This window comes from Mustelus asterias, unplaced genomic scaffold, assembly GCF_964213995.1.
Source record: "Mustelus asterias unplaced genomic scaffold, sMusAst1.hap1.1 HAP1_SCAFFOLD_64, whole genome shotgun sequence".
Taxonomy (NCBI): domain Eukaryota; kingdom Metazoa; phylum Chordata; class Chondrichthyes; order Carcharhiniformes; family Triakidae; genus Mustelus; species Mustelus asterias.
The window spans coordinates 1,367,606-1,375,250 of NW_027590129.1; positions in this window are offsets into that span (position 1 = coordinate 1,367,606).

Here is a 7,645-nt window from a genome sequence, read left to right on the forward strand (position 1 = left end):
GATGGAGAGGATCCTGAGAGACAGGATTTATGATCATCTAGAGAAGTTTAGTATGATCAAAAGTAGTCAGCACGGCTTTGTCAGGGGCAGGTCGTGCCTTACGAGCCTGGTTGAGTTCTTTGAAAATGTGACCAAGCACATTGACGAAGGAAGAGCGGTGGATGTGGTCTATATGGACTTCAGCAAAGCGTTCGATAAGGTCCCCCATGCAAGACTTCTTGAGAAAGTGAGAGGGCATGGGATCCAAGGGGCTGTTGCCTTGTGGATCCAGAACTGGCTTGCCTGCAGAAGGCAGAGAGTGGCTGTGGAGGGGTCTTTCTCTGCATGGAGGTCAGTGACCAGTGGAGTGCCCCAGGGATCTGTTCTGGGACCCTTGCTGTTTGTCATTTTCATAAATGACCTGGATGAGGAAGTGGAGGGATGGGTTGGTAAGTTTGCTGACGACACCAAGGTAGGTGGTGTTGTGGATAGTTTGGAGGGATGTCAGAAGTTGCAGCGAGACATAGATAGAATGCAAGACTGGGCGGAGAAGTGGCAGATGGACTTCAACCCGGATAAGTGTGTAGTGATCCATTTTGGCAGATCCAATGGGATGGAGCAGCAGTATAAAATGAAGGGTACCATTCTTAGCAGTGTAGAGGATCAGAAGGACCTTGGGGTCCGGGTCCATAGGACTCTTAAATCGGCCTCGCAGGTGGAGGATGCGGTCAAGAAGGCGTATGGCGTACTAGCCTTCATTAATCGAGGGATTGAGTTTAGGAGTCGGGAGATAATGCTGCAGCTTTATAGGACCCTGGTTAGACCCCACTTGGAGTACTGCGCGCAGTTCTGGTCACCTCATTACAGGAAAGATGTTGAAGCCATTGAAAGGGTGCAGAGGAGATTTACAAGGATGTTGCCTGGATTGGGGGGCATGCCTTATGAGGATAGCTTGAGGGAGCTTGGTCTCTTCTCCCTGGAGAGACGAAGGATGAGAGGTGACCTGATAGAGGTTTACAAGATGTTGAGGGGTCTGGATAGGGTGGACTCTCAGAGGCTATTTCCAAGGGCTGAAATGGTTGCTACGAGAGGACACAGGTTTAAGGTGCTGGGGGGTAGGTACAGGGGGGATGTCAGGGGTAAGTTTTTCACTCAGAGGGTGGTGGGTGAGTGGAATCGGCTGACGTCGGTGGTGGTGGAGGCAAACTCGTTGGGGTCTTTTAAGAGACTTCTGGATGAGTACATGGGATTTAATGGGATTGAGGGCTATAGATAGGCCTAGAGGTGGGGATGTGATCGGCGCAACTTGTGGGCCGAAGGGCCTGTTTGTGCTGTGGCTTTCTATGTTCTATGTTCTAATTACAAGCTCACAACTCCGTGATTAAAATAAGAAACACGATTCCATCCTCCTTCATTCCAACAACCTGAGAGGCAAGGGAGGAAATTGCTGGTGCCTTGAGAGATATCTTTGTATCCTCACTGGCTATAGGGGAGGCCCCAGAGGATTGGAGAATAGCCAATGTTGTTCCTTTGTTTAAGAAGGGTAGCAAGAATAATCCAGGTAATTACAGGCCGGTGAGCCTCACATCAGTGGTAGGGATATTATTGGAGAGAATCCTTTGAGACAGGATTTATTCCCACTTGGAAATAAGTCGATGTATTAGTGAGGGGCAACATGGTTTTGTGAAGGGGAGGTCGTGTCTCACTATCTTGATCGAGTTTTTTGAGGAAGTGACGAAGATGATTGATGAGGGTAGGGCAGTGGATGTTGTCTACATGGACTTCAGTAAGGCCTTTGACAAGGTCCCTCATGGCAGACTGGTGCAGAAGGTGAAGTCCCGTGAGATCAGAGGTGAGCTGGCAAAGTGGATACAAAACTGGCTCGGTCAAAGCTCAGCACTGACAACTGCCAGTTTCCAGATGCAATTTTACAATTCATCCGCTTCATCCTGGACACAATGTCTTCACCTTCAACAACCAGTTCTTCATCCTGACAAACGAAACAGTCATGGGGACCAAATTCACACCTCAATATGTCAACATCTTCATGCACAGATTCGAACAAGACTTCTTCACCGCACAGGACCTTCAACCGATGCTATACACTAGATACATCGATGACATTTTCTTCCTTTGGACTCATGGTGAACAATCACTGAAACAACTATATGGTGACATCAACAAGTTCCATCCCACCATCAGATTCACCATAGACTACTCTCCGGAATCAGTTGCATTCTTGGACACACGCATCTCCATTAAGGACGGTCACCTCAGCACCTCACTGTACCGCAAGCTCACGGATAACCTCATGATGCTCCACTTCTCCAGCTTCCACCCTATACATGTTAAAGAAGCCATCCCCTACGGACAAGCCCTCCGTATACACGGGAGCTGCTCGGATGAGGAGGATCGCAAAACACCTCCAGACACTGAAAGATGCCTTCATAAGAACAGGATATGGCGCTCGACTCATCGATCAACAGTTCCGACGCGCCACAGCGAAAAACCGCACCGACCTCCTCAGAAAACAAACACGGGACACGGTGGACAGAATGCCCTTCATCATCCAGTACTTCCCTGGAGCGGAGAAGCTACGGCATCTCCTCCGGAGCCTTCAACATATCATTGATGAAGATGAACATCTCGCCAAGGCTGTTGCACGTCAATTGAACTCAAGGCACGAAGCTTTGGTAACAGAAGGCTTTTACTGTCTAACAATGGAACTACTAGAACGTAAGTACACCATCCCAGACTGACGAGGTCCCGCCCGAGCAGGGGGTCTTATACCTCTCCCAGGAGGCGGAGCCCGACTGGGATGTGCCACAACAGTAACAACCACAGGTGTATTAATCCCACCCTAGCCCAACAACAACATTAGAACAATCCCACAGTGTGAACACCCTAGCCCAACAACAACATTAGAACAACCCCACAGTGGGAACCAACGATGGTTCACCACATTCACCCCTCCTTTGAGAACAAAGGCCGGCGGGGTGCGAAAACAGACTAAAAAAAAGTCAACAGATTATAAGTCCAGACGGTCTGGAGGACCGCACCATCGTTGTGACCTCCTCAATACCGGCGGTGACACCGGAGCAGGTGCTTGCGGTGGCGTTCTCTCCAAAACAGCATCCGTCTGTCCTCTCGCGGACTCACGGGCCGGTTGACCCTGATGAAGCGGTAGTGCAGGGGATCCCGGTACATTCTGCGATGGCGCCGATCTCCGAGTCTCAGGCAAGCTGTACAGTGGAGTATAACTGTTATGCACTGGTCCCGGTGCTGACCGCGCCACGTCCGGGGGAGAAATAAGTGATAAGGGATCCGTCACTGGGGGTATGGGAGCGACAGGGGTTGCTACGTCCCCTGCGGGCGCCAGGTCTCGGATCGAGACTGTGTCCTCTCGCCCGTCAGGATATGCCACATAGGCATACTGAGGGTTGGCGTGGAGGAGGTGGACCAGTTCGACCAAGGGGTCGGACTTGCGGGCCCTTACATGTCGCCGCAGAAGGACGGGTCCTGGGTACGTCAACCAGGCTGGTAAAGATATCCCCGAGGACGACTTCCGAGGGAATGAGAACATCCTCTCGTGGGGAGTAGCATTGGTTGCCGTACACAGGAGGGAGCGAATGGAGTGAAGCGCATTTGGGAGGACCTCCTGCCAATGGGAGACTGGAAGGCCTTTGGACTTCAGCGCCAATAGGACAGCCTTCCAGACTGTAGCATTCTCTCTTTCCACCTGTCCATTGCCCCTAGGGTTGTAACTCGTGGTCCTACTAGAGGCAATCCCGTATGAGAGCAGGAATTGCCTCAAGTCATTACTCATGAACGACGAGCCCCTGTCGCTATGGATATAGCAGGGGTACCCGAACAGGGTAAAAAGATCACGGAATGCCTTGATCACTGTGGCAGTCGACGTGTCCGCGCAGGGGACAACAAACGGGAACCGGGAGTACTCATCTATTATGTTCAGAAAGTACACGTTCCGATCTGTTGAGGGAAGGGGGCCCTTAAAATCCACACTCAGCCTCTCGAAGGGGCGAGTGGCCTTGACCAAATGTGCCCGGTCAGGTCGGTAAAAGTGCGGTTTGCATTCCGCGCAAATCCGACAGCTCCTTGTCACCGACCTGACGTCCTCCACCGAGTAAGGCAGGTTGCGGGCTTTGATAAAGTGGTAGAGCCGAGTGACCCCAGGATGGCACAGGTCATTATGGAGGGCGTTCAAGCGTTCCTCCTGCATAGTAGCGCATGTTCCGCGCGAGAGTGCATCCGAGGGCTCATTGAGTATCCCTGGACGATACATGATATCGTAGTTATAGGTGGAGAGTTCAATTCTCCACCGCAAGATCTTGTCATTCTTGATCTTGCCCCTCTGCGTGTTGTTGAACATGAACGCCACGGACCGCTGGTCCGTGATCAGGGTGAACCGCTTCCCCACCTGGTAATGGCGCCAGTGTCTGACGGCCTCCACAATGGCCTGGGCCTCCTTTTCCACCGCTGAATGCCGAATTTCGGGGCTTGGAGGGTGCGGGAAAAAACGCGACGGGCCTGCCCGCCTGGTTTAGTGTGGCGGCCAGGGCGAAATCAGATGCATCGCTTTCCACCTGAAAAGGGATGGATTCGTCTACCGCGTGCATCGTGGCTTTCGCAATGTCGTGTTTCAATGCCTTGAAGGCCAATTGGGCCTCTGGCATGAGTGGAAAAGTCGTGGACTTAATAAGTGGACGGGCTTTGTCCGCGTAGTTGGGGACCCACTGCGCATAATAGGAGAAGAAGCCTAGGCATCTCCTCAGTGCTTTTGCGCTAGCGGGCAAGGGAAGTTCAGCAAGGGGGCGCATACCGTCGGGATCAGGGCCAATGACCCCGTTTTCCACCACGTATCCCAGGATGGCTAACCGGCGCGTACGGAATACACACTTCTCCCTGTTGTAGGTCAAATTCAGGCGAGATGCAGTGCGTAAAAAGTTCTGGAGATTTGTGTCATGGTCCTGCTGATCACGGCCGCAGATGGTGACACTATCCAGGTACGGGAAGGTAGCCCGCAGCCTGTTCTGGTCCACCATTCAGTCCATAGCACGCTGGACGACCGAGACCCCATTGGTGACACCAAATGGAACCCTAAGAAACTGATACAGACGACCATCCGCCTCAAAAGCCGTGTAGTGTCGGTCCTCTGGGCGAATGGGGAGTTGGTGGTAGGCGGACTTAAGGTCTATGGTGGAGAACATCCGGTACTGCGCAATTTGATTGACGATATCAGATATGCGCGGGAGAGGATACGCATCCAGCTGCGTATATCGATTAATGGTCTGACTGTAATCAATGACCATCCGGGGTTTGTTCCCGCTCTTGACCACCACAACCTGTGCTCTCCACGGACTAACACTGGGCTGTATGATCCCTTCTTTGAGGAGTTGCTGAACCTCAGATCTGATGAAGATCCGATCTTCATCGCTGTAACGCCTACTTTTAGTAGCGATGGGCTTGCAGCCTGGTACCAGATTCTTGAATAAAGAGGGTGTGGTGATCTTTAATGTAGAAAGATTGCATGCGGGGCGCTTTGGACAATTTGGAGACTGCAGCTGTTCCCCTACTGTCAGCGAAGGGAGTGGCCCACCGTACTGTAGGATCACACTCTTCATGTGGACCATAAAGTTTAGTCCGAGGAGAATTGGTGCGCAAAGATGCGGCAACACAAGGAGCCTGAATCGCTCGTAAATTGTGCCTTGCACTTTCAGAGTTACCACACAACGTCCTTGAACAGGGACAGACCGGAACCTTGATGCCATAGAGATTGTCTGTTTGGCAGGTTGAATCTGGAGTCCACATCTCTTTACAGTGTCAAGGTGAATAAAGCTCTCAGTGCTCCCGCTGTCAAACAGACAATAAATTGCACGACCATTTACCTCTATATCCATCATTGAACAGTCAAGCCTGTGGTGCTTAGCCTGGTTCAGGGTGATCGACGCCACCGTTGGTCCTTGAACGTCACTGCAGGCAGCTGAGGTCGATGCTGAGGACCCCTGCTGGTCGCTCCTGGTCTTCATCGACCAAAATGGCCACCCCCATGAATCGCACATGGTTGAGGGCGCCAAGCGTAGCGACTCCTGGTGGTCATCCTCCTCCGACTCCGTCGACCACAATGGCGTTGTCCTGGACTCGCAAGTGGACGAACCCCGTGGGTACTTCGATGTCGATGGTGACGATCCCCGTTCCGAAGGGTCACAGGCTGCACTGCCGTTCTTGGGCTTCGATCTGCACACCTTCGCATAGTGCCCCTTTTTACCGCATTGGTTACAGACCACCGCTTTTGCAGGACACTTTTGTCGTGGATGCTTGGCTCCTCCGCAGAAGTAGCACCGCGGGCCGCATGGGGCTGCCGCCGTCGTCGGGTCTACATGGGAGCACGCCATAACACTGCACTTCGAGCCCGTGGGGCGAGGAGGGATTTGCGACTGCTCCTGCCATGTTGTCTCCACGTGGTCCTCCGGATACAGGACCAAGCTCTTCGAAGCCGCCTCAAGCATTTCAGCCAATTCCATAGCTTGGGTCAGGTTGAGATTCCCCTTTTCTAGCAGCTTGAGACGGATGTACGAAGACCCTACCCCTGCCACAAACACATCTCGGGCGAGGTCATACATATACTGCTCAGCCGACACAGCTTTGCAGTCGCAGCCCCTGGCAAGCTGCAAGAGCTCATTGGCGTAATCCTCCATGGTTTCACCCGACTGCCGACGTCGTGTAGCGAGGAGGTAACGAGCGTGGATCTCGTTGGGAAATTTCGTGTAGCGCTTTTTTAAAAGCTCGAGGGCCCTCGGGTAAGTGGTGGCCGCACGGATCGCGAGGTAGACTGTGTCGCTTACCCTCGCATGGAGGACCCGGAGTCTGTCATCATCTGTGGTGACCGCTGCGGAGGCTGCCAGGTAGTCCTCAAAACACTTCAGCCAATGGTCGAAGGTGTTAGAGGCGCCCAACGCACGTGGATCCAGCGTCAGACGTTCTGGCTTTAAGATTAGCTCCATACTCTCCTTTCCGTCGAGAGCTTAGTGTTAGACAATAAAATTGATGCACGTCAATTGAACTCAAGGCACGAAGCTTCGGTAACAGAAGGCTTTTATTGTTTATCAATGGAACTAATAGAACGTAAGTACACCACCCCAGACTGACGAGGTCCCGCCCGAGCAGGGGGTCTTATACCTCTCCCAGGAGGCGGAGCCCGACTGGGATGTGCCACAACAGTAACAACCACAGGTGTATTAACCCCACCCTAGACCAACAACAACATTAGAACAATCCCACAGTGTGAACACCCTAGCCCAACAACAATATTAGAACAACCCCACAGTGGGAACCAACGATGGTTCACCACAAAGGCCATCCCCACACCCCCACTTCTTGCCTTCAAACAACCGCACAACCTCAAACAGACCATTGTCCGCAGCAAACTACCCAGCCTTCAGGAGAACAGTAACCACAACACCACACAACCCTGCCATAGCAACCTCTGCAAGACGTGCTGGATCATTGACACAGATGCCATCATCTCACGTGAGAACACCATCCACCAGGTACACGGTACATACTCTTGCAACTCGGCCAACGTTGTCTACCTGATACGCTGCAGGAAAGGATGTCCCGAGGCATGGTACATTGGGGAAACCATGCA